Here is an 18,877-nt window from a genome sequence, read left to right on the forward strand (position 1 = left end):
ATTGAATTTTAAGCAGTTCACCTAATTTCCTGCTATTAATTTGATCTACTTTTATGACATTTTGGTTTAGCAGTTCAAGTCTAAAATTCTCTTTAGTAGCGTTCAAAAGATTCCAATATGAAATCACTCCCTGAATGACATTCAGTAGACGGCAAGGTTCTACTAATAGGGGAGTTAGTCTGGTATTTTCCGATTTAAGCATGTTCGCAGTTTTTTTCTCAGCTACCATTTCTAATAAAAATGTGCCATTCCAAAGTTTTTAAATATCTTTATCCTGTCCGGGATTGTAGATAACAATTTTATTAATAACGAAAGGGAGCAAGTCCTTAACCCCGCTTCGACGGGTAGCTTCTGCATTGGCACTTGCAACATCCTTGTATTTTATTACAAAATATCGGACCACAAGAATCACAATATTTGTCTTTTCCAGATTATCTCTCTTTCTCTTTTAGGTTGGACTTCTTAGGAAAGGGTGAGCTCGGGCCAGCATTTAGCGATCTTTTACCCATAAAACAAGGTTTTGCAACTTCGTACCGGCGCACTTACAGAGAGAACGTGCGCTACTCCCCAAGGAATCCCTTGTGCACGTCCTCACCAGAGGTCAGCATGTAGAAAATATAGTCAAGAGGACTGAGAGATGCACCAAACAATCATTCCCATCACTAAATACATGGGACCTTTTAATAATAATAATAATAATAATAATAATAATAATAATAATAATAATAATAATAATAATAATAATACAATAACTCAAACTAGAGAAACAAAGCACTGAACAAAGCAGCGTGTATTTTAAAATAGTAACTGTGTGACAGTTTCACCAACTAACTGGACATATTGGGCCTTATGCAGAGAGGTTCTGACGCGTGATTAGTGTCATACTAAAGAGCTTGACTAACATATGTTTCCTGCAGTAATCAAGTCTTTAGTATGACTCTAAACATACGTCAAAACAACTCTGCATAAGGCGGATTGGCTTCATAAAATAGTATCTTAAGAAGTGTCTTATGAAGCCTTGTGGAGCCAATATCTTCAGTTAGTTGGCGAAACTGTCACACAGCTACTATTTTGAAATAAACGTTGCTTTCCTAAATGATTTGTTTCTCTAGTTCAAGTTATTTAAGATAGCAAAGCTAACATGAACCAGTTAACAGAATAAAACTTCACTGAGTTTAACGTCCCACATTTGTTTCCTTTAGGCTAAGGGAGACGGATGATTAAAGGAAGAGAATGATGGTGGAAAAGTTGGTGGAGTGAGAAGTGGGAAAAACGGCAGTACCATCCCCCCCAAAAAATACGGACACAATGTTGTCGGTCACAAAAGTACTCGAACCAGATACCCTATGCATCAGAGGTAAGCGCTCTAAAACTGAGCCACTGCACCCTTCACAATCAAAACATGAATTAAGTAAGGCTTAACATTTACAAACCCAAAAACAATTATGAATAAAATATGTTATAGATCTTTTGTAGCACGTTATATATATGTATATATATATATATATATATATATATATATATATATATATATATATATATATATATATATATATAGTGGCGGATCCAGTATATGAGCAAGGGAGGGGTTAAACCATACTTTGCCGTTTTATCCAGTGTGAAGCAGGATTGAAGCCCACCTTGTCAAATTTAACTGAGCGTCAAGGGGGGCTATAGCCCCTATTGCCCACCCTTGGATAATCCCCTGTATATATATATATATATATATATATATATATATATAGGGTGTTTAATAAGTAATGGTCATAAACTTAAACGTAGATAGTACACGCCAAAACTAACAAAAAAGTCTTAGTAAACATGTGTCCGCAAACGCTTCGTAACGGAGATAGGGGCTGTCGAAAGTGTGGGAAAATGAAGTTTAGAGATGAATATCTCAAAAAGTATGAATCGGACAGAGGGCGGTCCAATGAATGACTATCGAAGTCAGACCTGCGCTATGCAGAAATGCATGGTTAATAGCTCTACAGTGCGCGCGCAAGGGATTCCCCAAAGAAACAGAGGGATTCCTGGAAAATTGCCCAAGGAAAAGGGGGCTCGACATGAAAATCGAGGGCGAGTCTATCCACCAGTAATTCATAAGGCGTGGTACCAGATCGAAAGCTCGAAAAGATACAAAATGGCGTACAATGTTTACGTGCAGTGTGTGTTTGCATAACCAGCAGGAAATGAGAGAGGCAATCGAAGTGTGGTGACGTACGTTGTAAATGGCTCCAGGACGAATTCCGACAACTAATGCATACGTACAAGGATTCCCGTTTGCTTTGCTGTACATAAAGTGCATGTCAGCATACTCAATATTACTGTACATTGTGTCAATGGCAAGGTAAACAATAATTTAGCAACACACTAATAGCACTTATTAACACTGCACAATAGTATCCCCGTGGCTTTGCAACACTACTGAAACGTTTGCACTGTTCCCCGCAATACGGTGAAGTAAGTACATCCACAACACTGTAAAGGCACGCGCATTTGACACCTCTTCAACACACAGAACTATTACATTCACTGTAGGCGAGAAAGAAAAGTGAAGACAACGAACCTCTACACTCTGAATCATTCTCCCAAGCGACTACGACGAAAGCATGTACACCTGTAGCAGAACCCTTTAGGCAACATAATAAACAAACGTGGAAAGGCAAGCGTGTTTCCAATTCACGTCTGTAATCGAAACAATGTAGTGTTCTTCCATTCCAGATTTCCTGGCTTACCAACTGATTGACAAGAACTGCGTGCACAGTTTTTTTTTTTCCTTTACGTATACGTACAATGGGTGAATCAAATAATGAGCAACCTACAGGCGCTCGATTGATTGAGTTATTGCTGCTTTAAACAAGCTTAGGAGTTTCGAAGGACAGGACCTACGATTTGGAAACTCTGGGATCAAAACCACTGCATTAAGTGGGCACTTCAGCGGATCTGAACCCGCAACATCATGTATCCAAGGTGAGCTTAACGTCTGCTGCAACCCCGATTCAGTATTTCCAGTTGACTTGCATGTTCTACCAGTGTTCCTTTCGGCCATTCCATTTATTTTCGCGCATCGTTTGTTTTATCTTGGTATTGGTACAGTAAAGGACTACTCTGTACATGTGCATTCGTCTTAGGAATGTGCTCTGAAGTAGTTCACAACATGCACCACAACCTTTCTTCCATTGCCTCTCTCATTTCCTGCTGGTTATGCAAACACACACCGCACGCAAACATTGTACGCCATTTTGTATCTTTTCGAGCTTTCGACCTAGTACCACGAGTTATGAATTACTTGTAGATAGACTCGCCCTCGATTTTCATCTCGAGCCTCCTTTCCTTGGACAATGTTCCGGGAATTCCTCCGTTTCTTTGGGGAATCCCTTGCGCGCGCATTGCAGAATTATCAACCATGCATTTCTGCATAGCGCAGGTCTGACTTCGATAGTCATTCATTGGAACGCCCTCTGTCCGATTCATACTTTTTGAGATATTCGTCTCTAAACTTCATTTTCCCTCACTTTCGACAGCCCCTATCTCCGTTACGAAGCGTTTGCGGACACATGTTTACTAAGACTTTTTTGTTAGTTTTGGCGTGTACTATCTACGTTTAAATTTATGACCATTACTTATTAAACACCCTGTATATATAGGGTGGCCCATTTTAATCTTTTCACGGAAATATCTCAAAAACAGTTGACTATAAATGAACCAAACAAAAATTCTAATAGAAATTGCATAGGGCGAATCGAAAAGTGATGTTGTGGTACTCCCCAGGGCCGCCCTCCATGGGAGTTTGGGGCCCAACTTTAAAATTTTAAATGGGAACATGGGTAGAGTGATACCTCGTTCGACAAATCTTTAAAAACGCAAAAGCGTTGTGGTAAAAGATTTTTCATATCGGTTACCGTATTGAAAATGGACGCCAAGATATGTTGCCTGTATCAGATAAAACGTCCACTAGCACTAATATGAAAACGTGTTGAGATCATGAACAGAATAAAACTTGTATAGGAAATATCACAGGGATATTTATCATTCCACGGCTCGAGAATAATGCAACGGAGAAAAGGTTATTAAAGTATAAGTAACATATTGTAAAAGAGGACATATAATTTTTAGAAAATTATCTCTCCATTCTCCCTCCGTAAGTGAGTGAAATGGGAATGAATGGTAAAATCTCAAATGAGAACTTCACGTTTACTTGCAATAGGTATGGTGTGTCTGAAATACGTGTGTACAAGTGACTGGTACTGTAATGAATAAAAATAAGGTGAAATTCGCTTTCAAGGATAACAGACATTTGTATTGCAATGTGTGATTGGATGGGAAGTGAAAAGCAACTGAAATGCGAAGCAAAGATTTTAAAAATATATTTTTGGAACTTGCAAAGATTTTGGCCGCGCCCTTCGCCCCTGATAATTTAACCCAATGTGTGCAAGATGTTTGGGAGGCATCTGCATCAGTAGGTATCTTTTCGTTACTAAGGATCACAACTGAAATTAGCGCTGAAATTTATTCGGCACGTTATATGGACATCTCAGTGAAGCTCATTTCTATCACATGCAAGAAGACATAGAAGGATAAGAATCGAAGCAATGTCGTGCAGACTACTGTTGAACAAAACCAAAGTTTGTATACATTGTTCTAAAATTGTCAGACAAATTTGTTTCGCATTTCAGTTGATTCATTTTTACATCAAATCATTGCCTGCAATCAAAATGGAAGGTACCATTTAACAAGAATTGTACCTACTTTTTCCCATTAGAGAGATATTTATCTTATAAAAACACATTTCAGATAATTTTGTTGTGTAGATACAATTTGCAAAAACTAAGGTTCTCATTTGAAATTTCACCGTTCCTTCCCGCTTGACCCACTTACAAAAAGAGGTTGGACCAATAATTTTTCTACGAATTAGATTTTCCCCTTTCCATTATGGAACTTTCACTATAATCATAATTTCCTCTGTTGCTCTACTCTCGAGCCGTGGAATGATAAATGCCCTCTGTGATTGATTACGTGTTGTCTGCCACGGTGTAGTTTGCCACGACCCGATTTTAGTGTTGTTTGCCACGGTACTGTTCTCTCTGATTTATCTTATATCATAATCGTGAAGATTTATAGAAAATCGACTCAGAAGTTGAGGGTTGCCAGACGACTACATTATAACAATCAAGTCTATTATATTTGTAAACAGAATACATACAATACAAACGGTCCCAAACACGTTATTGGGTTACTGCTCTTATTCCTAATCCTAGTTTTAAGTAGTCATTAAACATTTTTCTCCAAAGGGATTTTAGGAGTGTTTTTGTTTATTCTCAAAAGTTAAATTATATCTGAATTTTCCATTTCTGACTTTGACAGTAAGCCATTTTACTGGATTTATATTTTTGGTCGTTTGACATTATACGGCACTCGATTGCTTGTTAATTTATGTTTTAATGAGTTTGTATAGGCTGATTCTATTGCGATATATTTATATTTAAGCATAGTTTGAAAAAAATCAGAAGGATACTATTACGTGCTTATACTCATGCCAGGAAATATCTCCATTTCATCAGTTTGAAGTGTGATCTTCCGCTTATATGTGTTTTTATTGAGGTTTTCTACACATATTTGCTTGCTGTTGTTTAATACTATCAAGATCTCTGGTCAGATTTAAGCTCGCGCAAAGTGGGCTTTATAGTTTGGAAGCACCCTGTGCGTAAGTATTTTCGGGGTTCTACTGATTTCCTTCCACTTTCTTCAATACACTATCTTTTATTCATTCTCATCATCATCATTATCATATCCTTTAGCTTACACAGCATAATCGTGGGACGTAAAACGGAAATATTTCATTTCATTTTTCTTAAGGATATAACATCCAGTTCTTTAGTCGCGTAGCATAACGAAAAACAGAACATTATGTAACAGAAAATGATATTAAGAAATCCGTTAAAAGAGAAAGTGCATTTATAGAACTATCAATTTATTAAGCTATTGTGATATTAATGATGTTTTGTGTTCACTTGTTGGGAGCTTAATGCTTTCTTTCAGCAGCGAGTCTAATGAGACCTCCCTCGTTCCTAAGGCGAGAACACTTAGCACTTGAGTTGATTTTAGTTTAGCGTCCCTTTCAGCAGCGAGGCTATATGAGACATGGACCTACTGATTAACGTGGAATCCGAACCACATGAGCTCCCGCCGGGAATCGAACCCGGGTCTCCCACGCCAAAGGCGCGTACGCTAACCGCTTCACTTAGCACTTGTCACAGGGAATCAAAAACGAAAGTGCCTGGCAACCCTTCCTTTCACTCCAAGTGTGTGTGTGTGTGTATCTTCACGATAATGAGATCTAATAAGATCAGAATGCAAAGAGTGTGGCAAAATCGTGACAAACAAGACAAAAATCGAGTCTTGGCAAACAACACGCCAGCCTGTGATTTCCTATTCGAATTTTTGTTCATTTATCTTTAACCATTTTCATATTGCAAGGATCCCCACATCATGACAAGAGCACATGTCAACACAACACGTGCTATTGCTTGAAAACAGCATAACAGACGAGAAGCCGACACGAAAAACTCCGAGGAACGCCGAAAGAAGACGGACTTCACGGAAGGACCCGAAGAGGATGGATAAAAGCTGGACCACTAAGGAACCCGGCATCGGTCGACCAACTGATCGCTTAACCTTTATCTTCCTATGTCGCTGTGGACTAGGAGCACCTCTTCCTTACCTTATGTCGCATTGGACTAGGGATCTCATCTTAAACTTATAATCCAAATCTAACCTACAACCTGCCAAAGTGTTCTGGAAACTCCCGTGAGTGGAAAGGGCACCCGGCAAAGCATTTAATATTCCTTCACTTGGTCATTGAGGAAAAGACATTGAATTAGAGACAGATGTATTTATTATATTTTGTAATAAAACTTGGTGAAGGGAGAAAGTCACCCGGTCCATCATTTGAAATGAAATTTGTTAGTTTTACATCCCACGGTTATGCCGGTTAGGCTAAAGGAGACGGTGATGATGAGAGATGAATGAAATGGTGGAATGAAGAAAGTGCAAGGAAACGGGAGAACCACGAGAAAACCCACGCACACGGTGTTTGTCTACCACAAAGTTCACTTGGCGGGAGCAGGGTTTGAACCCGGGACCCCAAACACCAGAGGTGAACGCTCTACCACTGAGCCACCGCGGCCCCGGTCCATCATTTGACTCTACCAATAAAGACATTGCGATATTAATGGTACTGAACGTTTTATTTAATACAAGTACCATGTCTTGGTGCTCATTTTGGAAACGGTGACATATATGAACAATCGTTTGTAACAGCACTCTTGTTTTTAAAGATATATCGAACGAGGTATCACTCACCAAATGTTTCCATTTACATTTTTAAGTTAGGTCCTGGGTCCCATGAAGGGTGATCCTGAGGGGCACCATGACAATACCATTCCATGTGCCCCATGGCATTTCCTGTTTGAGTTCTTGTTTGCTTCATTTATTTTCAATCGTTTCCGTATTAGTGGTACTGGACGTTTTATGTAATAAGGCAACACATATTGGGGGCCATTTTGAATACAATGACCGATATGAAGTTTTTCTTCTTTTTTTTGCCACAACGCTTTTGACTTTTTAATGATTTATCGAACGAGGTATCAATTGCCCCATGTTTCTATTTCAAATTTTAAAGTTGGGCCCCGGGCTCACATGAAGGGCGGCACTGCGGGCACCGCGACAACAACATTCGATTTTTCCCACGGCATTTCCTGTTAGAGTTTTTGTTTGGTTAATTTATGTTCAACCGTTTTCATATTAGTGATACTGGACGTTTTATGTGATAAGGCAACATATCTTGACGGCCATTTTAAATACAGTGACCGATATGAAAAATCTTTTGCTTTAACGCTTTTTAGTTTTTAAAGGTATATCGAAGGAGGTATTACTTGACCCATATTTCTATTTGAAATTTTAAAAATGGGCCCCAAGCCCCATGAAGGGCGGCCCTGTGGGGCACCCCGATACCGCCATTCCATTTACCCATGGTATTTCCTGTTTTAGATTTTGTTTGGTCCATTTATGATCAGCCGTTTTTGAGATATTTCCGTGAAAAGATTAAAATAAGCCACCCTGTATATATCGGGTGTTCCAAAAATGGCACCCATGGACCACAGAGCATTATTCTACAAGTCAAAATAATGCCATATATAAGCCATATTGATTGACACCAGCATCACTTATTAGTGTAGCAATCGATTCAACTGCATGTTGCATTCGTAGAGTAATGCTAATGGCTCCAAGTTAATCTGCCAAGTTGCTTCATTGTGAAATTTTGATTCCCCAGGCTGAAGGAAGCCCCGGGGGGCACACCATCATATATGATAACATTTTCTCTTTATTTTGGCCTGTAGTGCTTTGTGGTCCCTGGGCTCCACTTTTGGAACACCCGATATATATATATATATATATATATATATATATATATATATATATATATATACATAACGTGTGGTCAAAAAAAACAGAGACAAAGTTTAATGGGTGGCAACACTACTATATGGAACAGGGTGGTGGGCGTAGCCACGCCTACATGTACAGTGATATCTTGACAGGTAAACAGGGAAGACTCAGAAGGAAACAGACACGTGCAGATCCATGGCTGCGTCGGAACAAGAGGAAAGGCGAAAAAAAGTTGAATTGTTACTTGAACTGCACCCTAATGTTCCAGTTGCGGAAGTGGTGAAGAAGTTCGTAGGGCTTGGATATGCCAGGTCGTGGGTTTATAAAACAATAGGAAGGATCAAGAGTGGACAAGGGTCAAAAAGGAATGCGGGAAGTGGACGCCCAAGGATTACTTTGGATAAAAACCAAAGGCGGTCCCTTGCACGCAGAATGTCATCAAGGCCTGGTGTATCGTACAGGTGGATGGGACGGAAGTATGGTCATCACCATGCAACGATGAAAAAAGTAGTGCAGAGCATGGGGTACATACAAAGGAAGCAGCGAAATGCCCCCAAAGTCAACGAGGGCCAAGCAAACAGACAATGACAAAGGCTCGCCACTCTTTTCAAAGCAACCGGAGAACATCCATTTGCACTTGATGTCATCGTCGATGATGAGAGTTACTATCCGTTCAAATGCAACAGGCCGTTGAAGTACTTCACGAAGAAGGGAAAGGATACAAATCCGGACATAAAATATAACAGGAAGGCAAAATTTGGCCCAAAACTGATGGCATGGTTCGCTGATGGACCCAAAGGGGCTTCGGAGCCATTTTTCATGACCTCTGGGGGTGCCATCAACGCGAATACATACATAACGGAGTGTATCGAGGCCCGACTGGTACCATACATACAGAAACATTACCCAAATAATGAGGGATACGTGTTTTGGCCTGATTTGGCATCCGCTCATTAGGCGAGAGCAACTGTCGCAAAACTTGACGACTTGGGAATTCGGTACGTTCGCAAAGAAGACAACCCCCAAATGTCCCGCAACTGCGCCCTATTGAGGATTTCTGGGCAACTCACAAGGCTTTGGTCTACGCCAATGGATGGGAAGCAAATTCCAAGGAAACCCTGATCAAGAGGTGGAAGAAAACCTTCTCCGAACTTCCTTCCCAGTATTGGCAAAACTCTTTCTCAGGCATAGGAAGGTGCGCTCAGCTGCTAAACTTGCACCGGATAGTGCAATCCATTGATGTCTATGTCTGCAGTACATAACCAGCATTTACATGCTCTCACGCACACATTATTGTAAGTGTATAGTAAAGTAGTAAAGAGTTACTTGCTGAAACCTTTGTCTCTGTTTCTTTTTTTTTTTTTTTTTTTTTTTTTTTTTTTTGACCACACGCAGGTTGTTTTAAAACAACACCGACAACGTTTGGGAGGCGATTCATGACACCAAGATAAGACAAAAAGTATAGACCAACCTTGGCGCACAAATGCTTCCTTTCAGAGTTACAGGCTGCCGAAAACATGAAAAAATGAATTTTAAAGGGCCATAGCTCCAAGACTACGGAATCTACCGTAGTCGGGCGAAGACTTCACTTAGGAACTGATACGTGCGCTATCCAAAAATACATGTTTCAGAACCCTAAGATACACAAGAAACAATTTTTATAGATGAAGTTTGCCTACGAGCATATAATTTGAAGTACTCACTAACTACCTCTGTAAAAACCGTTGCAGAATTACCACAGTATTCTGAAACATGGATATTTGGATAGGGCACACACTAGTTCTTAAGTGAAGTCTTGACCCGACTAGGGTAGGTTCCATATTATTGGAGCTATGGACCTTTAAAGTTCATTTTTCCATGTTTTCGGCAGCCTTTAACTCCGAAAGGAAGCATTTATGCATCCAGATTGGTTTGTACTTTTTGTCTTGTCTTGGTGTTAGGAATCACCTTCCAAACGTTATTTTGAAACATCCTGAATATATATATACACACACACACACACACACACATATATATATATATATATATATATATATATATATATATATATATATATATATATATATATATATATAGATAGATAGATAGATAGATAGAGATAGATAGATAGATAGATAGAGAGAGAGAGAGAGAGAGAGAGAGAGAGAGAGATTGGTTTAAAGATTTTATACAAAAACAAACATTGGGCTCACACAAAAGCTAGAAGGAACGGTGAACACCAACTTGTGACCGAAGAATACCTCCACTATTTATCTTCAATTTAGTCTCCTGTCAACCACCAATAAGTCCTGCAATCCGGTATCCGGTACGAGCAACTGAAAGGGCAGGAAAAGAACATGCAGATAAAGGGTAATCGATGAGAGATGAATTAAGCTGCCTTCTCAGGTCAAACTCACCACTTTGCCAGAGATGACAGTCAGCTCCGTGAAAGAAGAAGTAATACTAACATGTAAGGACTTCCTTTCGAGAAGAAACACTTATGTCAACTTACGAAGTGATTGTGAATTTAGGTACGGTTTGTGTTTGTTTTGTATTTAATATTTCTTTCAAATAACCAAACTTCATGGAACGGAATCTCTGTAATCCTCAAGGCGAAAATGCTTACCCTTTGGGGCTAGTCACAGAAGATCAGAAATAGTGTAAAAGTGTGTTTATTATTATTATTATTATTATTATTATTATTATTATTATTATTATTATTATTATTATTATTATTATTATTATTATTATTATTATTAAATTAATTAAAATATGTTTAAATGAATCCCAAAGTAAAGTCCGGGTAGGAAAATTTTTGCCTACGAGCTTTCACGTCGAAACTGACCTGAAACAAGGAGATGCGTTGTCGCCATTATTATTTAACTTCGTTCTGGAATACGCTATAAGGAAAATCAAAGATAGCAACCAGGGCCTAGAATTGAACGGTATTCATCAGGTTATGGCATATGCTGATGATGTAAATTTAATAGGGGATGATAGGAGAAAATAGAAAGAAATGCAGATATCTTATTAAACGCTTGCAGGGACATGGGTTTAGAAGTAAATGCAGAGAAAACTAAATACATGGAAGTGCGTCGGGACCGGAATACAGCAAATTATGGATGTGTTAAAATATTAAATAATACTTTTGATCAAGTGGATAGTTTCAAATATCTAGGATCAATATTAACAGAGGAAAATCATATTCACGGAGAAATTAAATGTCGACTAAAAGCAGGGAATTCGTGTTACTATTTGGTTCAAAATCTCTTGTCGTCGCGAATTCTATCGAGGAATTTGAAGCTCAAAATATACAAAACGATAATCATGCCTGTTGTTTTGTATGGCTGCGAAACATGGTCACTTACTCTGAGGGAAGAACATAGACTGAAAGTATTTGAGAACAAGATCCTGAGACGAATATTCGGACCCAAGAGAAACGGGAATGGGGAATGGCGGAAACTTCATAACGAGGAACTACATAATTTATATGGTTTATCCAACATTGTTGGGGTTGTCAAGTCTAGGAGGCTTAGGTGGGCGGATCATGTAGCTAGAATGGAAGAAAGTAGAAACGCTTTCAAAGTCTTGACTGGAAGACCAATCGGAAAACAATCATTAAGAAGACCTAGGCGCAGATGGGAGGACAATATTAAGATCGATCTCGCAGAGATTGAAATACAAAGTAGAAACTGGATGCAGTTAGCTAAGGATAGAAGTCAGTGGGGAGCTTTTGTGAACGCGGCATTACACCTGCGGGTTCCATAGGCCATAGAGTTAGCTTTATTATTATTATTATTATTATTATTATTATTATTATTATTATTATTATTATTATTATTATTATTATTATTATTATTATTATTATTATTATTATTATTATTATTATTAAAATTGTGTAAGACATAGCCTATGCTATCAGAGTTCGTAGGATACTCAGGTTCCACCTGTTAGTATTTAGAACTAACAATACATTTTAACTCACGTATGTTTAGTCAAAATTATCACTCACAATTTCTTATATACTAATTTATATTTACTTAAAAATGAACAACTGCATATAAATATTTGTGTATCTCTGTTCACGCAATTGTATTCAATCATAAGGCAAACGTACGAGTTAATTTTACCATTAAAATATCACAACAAAAATGTAATAAATTTCGCTAAAAGTAAACACGTATTTAGAAGGGTGGTTGTGGGTGGGTGTTATATTGTAAAATTTCTTATTTACTATGTGGTAATGCATAAGCCTTGCAGCATTCTGTACCACGCCAGTCGCCACTTATCAATAAAAATTAAAATTATTTAGGATGTATGCTATCAGAGTTTCGTGGAATACTCAGGTTGCATTTGTTAGTACTTGGAAGTAACAGTACATTTTTAACGCACCTGTGATGAGCAAGTGAGAAGTGTTGATAATTTGTGATGTTCCACCATTGCTAGTTTAACGGTTAAACAGAACTGTGATAAAATGGAAAGCAAGTTATTGAATTAGTAAATGTGTATTTATAATAAACTGACCTGAGTGTGTGTTCTGTTGTTTGTGCAGTATGTTTGTGAGGATGTGAATGTTAGATTTAGAATGTTGTAAGTAGGCTTTTGCTTGAAAACAACATACTTTTACGCTATGTAGACTTTTTTGAGAATGGATATATTGTATTTTGCTTTAGCGTTTTCCTAGAGTAATAAACTCAGTCTTCTGGAATAACAAAAAATATAGTAGATTCTAAATATACGAGTTTGTAAAACGATGTAGTATTATCGAATAGATTTTTTATAACTCTCACTGAAATCAAGGAAACAATTTGAAGACTATATACTACTGTGAAGTGCTCAATTGCAGTAATACTGTTCCCGTAATCGGGTTTGAAATTTTATAGGCCTACGTGCTCTCAAGACTTTTTGATGAAAATTTGATCAACCAAAAATCTTGCTGCTATTATTCATTTTGATATCTTTTAACATGCTATTTGACAGTTGTGTTGTTTACAAACAGATTATACAATGGTTTTACAATAACTTAACAAAATAGTTTACAACATGGACATACCATTCCAGACATTCGCTTATGACAGACATAAAAACAACAACATTAATGAAAGTAACAAGATTTTAAAATATAGCTAAAACTTGTTTTTCAGATTTATGCTTTTTAATAATTAAACTTGAAGACTATGTATGACTTCACAATATTATTGCCTGGCAATTGCGTTTTGCTTCAGATATGTAGCAATCTTCACGATCATCATGTATGATAAATCTGCAATTAAATAATAATGACGAAGTGTGATGGCTTTTGAGCAAGCCAACAACTAGGGTTTCTGTCACCCGGGGCAAACACGAAATTTTAAGCTGCCTTAGTGCATACATATTACATATTACTTTTTTTTAAATGCCCCATGAACCAAGCTTTCCCTAATTGTGGCCCTCCTTTCAAGGGAAGTCAAATCTTTAAAAGTTATATTTTTTCGTTAAATACAAGAATTCTATTCTCGAACAGTAGGGAACCTCTGCTCCATTTAGTTAGTTACCACAATTTTGATATGAAAACTAGTCTTGTCTTTGTCACAAACAAGTTCGTTATTATTGAAGGTGGAAACAAGGTTGTTTTATTTTTAAAAAACAGATGTAGAAGGAAAATAAAGAAATATAGATAAAAGAGCTAGTTGTACTGGAATTGCAAAGTGATATATTGAGACTGAAGCTTGATATTGAATTCTACAAAAAGGATTACCATCTTTCTTCTGCAGGTGTGTTTGCTTTATCTTTCACGAGTATAATAGATTATTATTTAAAGAAAATAACATACAACGAGATTATATTTGTAGGATTTAGGCGTTTCTGAGTGCGAGTGCACTTTCCCTTGCATTCGTTGTTCATGATGGGGTAGCATACTAAAAGTCCTGACTTTTAAGATTAGTTATTTCTGGAGAAAGATGGACTGAAAATAATACCATTCTACGCGTCGTCAAATTGCCTAGGGTCGGCCTTGCTGGTAGCAAATAGCACGAAAATCGAGTTGTGCTAAACTTCACGACACGAAATAGATTATGATTTGCGATTCTTGTGACCAATTTCTTTTCCTTAAAACTTAAAATTAAATGTGCCTTATATCAATTCATATTTATCATAAATCGTGACCGCAAGTGATAAAAAAAAAAAGCAACAACATGTCTTTGTCCCAAGTGTTTTCTTGTTCTTTCCTTCCTGCACGTGCTACATCTTCACGGTTGAAGGTTAATTAAAAGTGGAAGTGTAGAGCATTATGGTAGGAGGTTGCTAAATAACAAGGCCAGAAACACTACTTGTCTATATATATAGTACATATATAAACTAATAACTTTAATTGTAGCAAAGAGCGTAATCATTAAGTGAACAGTTAACTTGCCTTTGTTTGTACGCAGTTCCTAGATTCACAAAAAGCAAGTAAGTATGATTTTCGTAAATATAAGGAAAATATTGTTGTTTTCGATATTTTCATGATTGTAATGTAACGTCGCTTTCCTATAAAGAAGTCATTAGATCAGTGATGACGCTAGATTTAATTTCTTGGGAGGTGAACAACTAGAATGGCAGGTAACTTACTTTATTTCAAACTTTAAGGTTGGTTTAAAGGGATAAGTTTTGCCGATAGATGGCACTAACAATTTTCGTATCTCTCCCATGTATTTTTTTACCTTTCAGGAAAATTCACTATTTCTCTTATAAATTTCAACCTACAGACTTCGAATTTTTAGAAAAGGAACTTCATAATCTATCGAAGGCAATAATCCGTGTCGATTTTTTATTTAGAATGTTCTTCATTGTTGAAACGACTTGATTGTTGAAAAAGATATCCAAACTTTTAACAATGGAACTGTTTCAACAATGAAGAAAATTCTAAATAAAAAATCGGCACAGATTGTTCCCTTTAATAGGTTATGAAGTTCCTCTCTAAAAATTTGAAGTCTCTAGGTTGAAATTTATAAAAGAAATTGTAAATTTTCGTGAATGGTAAAAAATACATGGGAGAGATACGAAGACTGTAGTGACATCTATCGGCAAAACTTGTCCCTTTACACTACCTTAACAGGGAGTGATATGAAATCTTTCAGTTTAACGTCCCACTATTATGCAGGCTAAGGGAGACAATGATTAAAACAAGAAAATATTGATGGAAGATTTAGTGAAATAAGAAAGTGGGAGGAAACGGAAGTACCCCGAAGAAACCCACGGGCATGATGTTGTCCCCTACAAATTTACTTGGCCACCGTGCTCCCCCTTTGACAAGGGATTGAACTGAGGACCCAACGTACCAGAGGTAAGAGCTCAACCACTGAGCAACCTTAAAATTTGGACACAGGAATTTCATTATTCGTAGAGTTCTGTGAAACACTTGTAACGCATATTGACAATGATGGGAGATACTCAGGATTGTTTGTTTGTTAAAGTTGTGTTTCTTTTCAGCACCGAGGCAATATAAGACATAGACCTACTGTTTAACACAAATCCGAACCACCAGTGTTTTAAATTCAAATGTTCTGGCATCAAGAATCGAACCCAGGACTACGTGCACCAAAGATATGCATGTTATCCACTTGATCAGAGAGCAAGGCACAGGCTTCTAAAAAAGGATTTACCCATAGTTCATCCTGAAATTTTTTCTTAGAAAATTAGTACATCCATACCGTACACACATAAAAAGTAAGAACTCTAACCAACTGGCAAGTACGCGGTGTTTACTTTTTTTCTTTATTGTGTATATTGACCTGATCCAGCTACTTGAATACGTAAATACCTTAACGTTAATGTAAGACGATTTAGGGCCAATGATAGATACATGAGTATTTTACTAATGACATGTTTGAATATAATATTGGTCTTGAAGTGAGTATGGGAACACGGTGGCTTTGTGATAGAGACACTGCACTCACCTCTAATGAGGGAGGCCTTTGATTTTGTGTTCTCCCACTTCGCTTAGCGGCTTATCAGTCTCTGATTTCTTCAAAATTAGAATTTCTGCCATTTTAGGCTGCATGAGATCCCATCTTGTGTAATCCCATTTAGCAGAATGGTGACGAGGGAATTTCTGTACTCGATTGTTTAGTTATTTATTTAGGTAAACAATAGTCAAATGCCTAATTACAGTTTTACCCTTATTGTATGATAATACACTTTAAAATACCGTATTTTACGGACGCTATAAGACGCACTTTTTTTTTTCGAAAAATTGCCTGCAAAATTCAAGTGCGTCTTATACCCGAAATTAATATAAACATGTCCAGTGTTTGATTTAAAATTGCCACCAGTCTAAAAAATGGCAATATATATTCGGTGCCGCGGGAAACTGTCTCTATCTGGCAACATTGGATTCAACTGGCAGCAGTAGTGCACCGATGCGACGAATTTGAGTAGCGGAGATTCACAAGGTTGCTAACACTGTCTGTCTCCCGTCCCGCCATCTAATAATAAAAATTGTAAAAATCTACGGTATTTTTTTTTTAAAAAAGAATTGCTTAAACATTAAGGTGTGTCTTGCAATCCGTAGCGTCTTATAGTCCGTAAAATACTGTATAATTACATAATAATACGATAGCAAAAGACATGGTTTATACTTTAAAATACATATAGTATGATACATCTGTGTTTATCTAGAATAAAATTTTATCTATAACTAAAAATTATATCTGACTGCCCTTCTGATATTTTATTATACAGAAAAATAAACACACTGCTGAACAAGACTGCACTTATTTAATATAAAAACACATTTACACGTGACGTTTCGATCTTCTAGCCAAGATCCTCATCAGACGTACACTCTCTGTTGACTGTACGTCTGATGAGGATCTTGGCTAGAAGATCGAAACGTCACGTGTAAATGTGTTTTTATATTAAATAAGTGCAGTCTTGTTCAGCAGTGTGTTTATTTTTCTGATTTTATTCGCAAGACGTATGACTATGATTGTGTGTCAGTTTATTATACAGTAAACACATTTTTTCGACAAGACAATATACCCAATGCATTAGTCCTTTGCGCTGAGATATAGGATTGTTAGCCATCAGTATTATAAAATTGTAAAATCATAAAGTTTAACCGTAGCCATTCTTTGTCCTTTCGCTATTGATGTTGAAATATTTCGTATAAACCGAAACTACTCCAAAGCAAAGGGGGTTAACCCTTTAGAGAGCTAATCTTGGTTCTATTATTCATTAAAAACAAGTAAATATGTCATATTTACAAACTACATAATACAATATTTTGATATAGCATTACTTTATACTTGATATAGCATCAAATATAAGGAAAATACTTGAAATCACAGTTTAAGATTAATTATGCAGAGACTAATTACCGTTTGATATATTAATAAAAGCTTTCTGGCTACATAATATCAACTTCCACTATTAGAAGCTCATTAATTCGACCAAGGATAAGGAGATAACTTTACCCGAAATTCCCTTATTTAAGTAATAAATAAGAAAGTAATAATCGCCTATAATTTTCACCAAAAATAATGCTATTTTGATTGGATACCGCGTATATTTTGTGTGGCTTTTACCAACATTCTCGACTTCTTAGTTCTGAAATCTGATAATGATGAAAGTTTATTTCGAGATTATGGTGCAGTGATACTCAATGCATGTTGTCCCGCCAAGTGAACTTTGTGGTGGACAAACACCGTGTGCGTGGTTTTCTCGGGGTTCTCCCGTTTCCTCCCACTTTCTTCATTCCACCATTTCACTCATTTCTCATAATCACCGTCTCCTTTAGCCTAACCGGCATATCCGTGGGACGTAAAACTCAAAGATTTCATTTCACTTTCAATGCATGTTGTCAAAATCAGTGGACCACAAATGAGGAGGATTTACGCATCCTCCAGTTATAAAAAATATATATTCCACAATAAATGCCATAAATAAAATATTCTATTGTTGTTTTAATATGAAATACATTTTTTCTGCTGACTGATACGCGCTGCTTGAATTTAAAATAAGTCGAGAGTGAGAGGGTAAATTTACCTCTCTACTTCTAGATGCAGGAAATATCTTCTTGTATAACTTTCGTAAAATAAATATTCAATTTTGATAAAATATGGTGTATACGTTTTATGACACATTCTCACAATTTCTACTATATGAAGTTAAAACCAGCTAATAATTAGAGAGTGAATTAGGTCGTCCTATTCATATCTAAGAAATAAGTTCTGCAAAATCTTCGTAAAATACCTCCAACAGTTAAACTGATAAAGGGGAAGGCGTTGAAATTCTCCAATTATAACAATAAGAAGAAATCAACTATGGATCGCTTGTATATACAATGCGCCATATCACTAATGGTAAAACAAATATCAACAAAACTTCATAAAATATCCTTCGCCCAAAAATGGCCTGGTCAGTTTAAAACACAGAAAAACACTGTCTTGAACAGTGTTGTTTGTTCATCTCTGCCTTACAGTTTAAGAGA

At 36.9% G+C, this 18,877-nt stretch overlaps 1 protein-coding gene across 1 annotated transcript in view; it reads left to right on the forward strand.

The window, feature by feature from the left end:
• Window positions 1-14,749: 14,749 nt before the first annotated feature.
• The window catches only part of LOC145691567 (papilin-like), a 34,088-nt gene continuing 29,960 nt past the window's right edge, over window positions 14,750-18,877 (forward strand). The window contains exon 1 of the mRNA XM_081766972.1: window positions 14,750-14,856. The gene's annotated coding sequence lies outside the window, so the exon portion shown is untranslated. The remainder of the gene's footprint in view (window positions 14,857-18,877) is intronic.

This window comes from Thermobia domestica, chromosome 8 (assembly GCF_964235325.1).
Source record: "Thermobia domestica chromosome 8, izTheDome1.hap1.1, whole genome shotgun sequence".
In the NCBI taxonomy this organism is placed as follows: Eukaryota; Metazoa; Arthropoda; class Insecta; order Zygentoma; family Lepismatidae; genus Thermobia; species Thermobia domestica.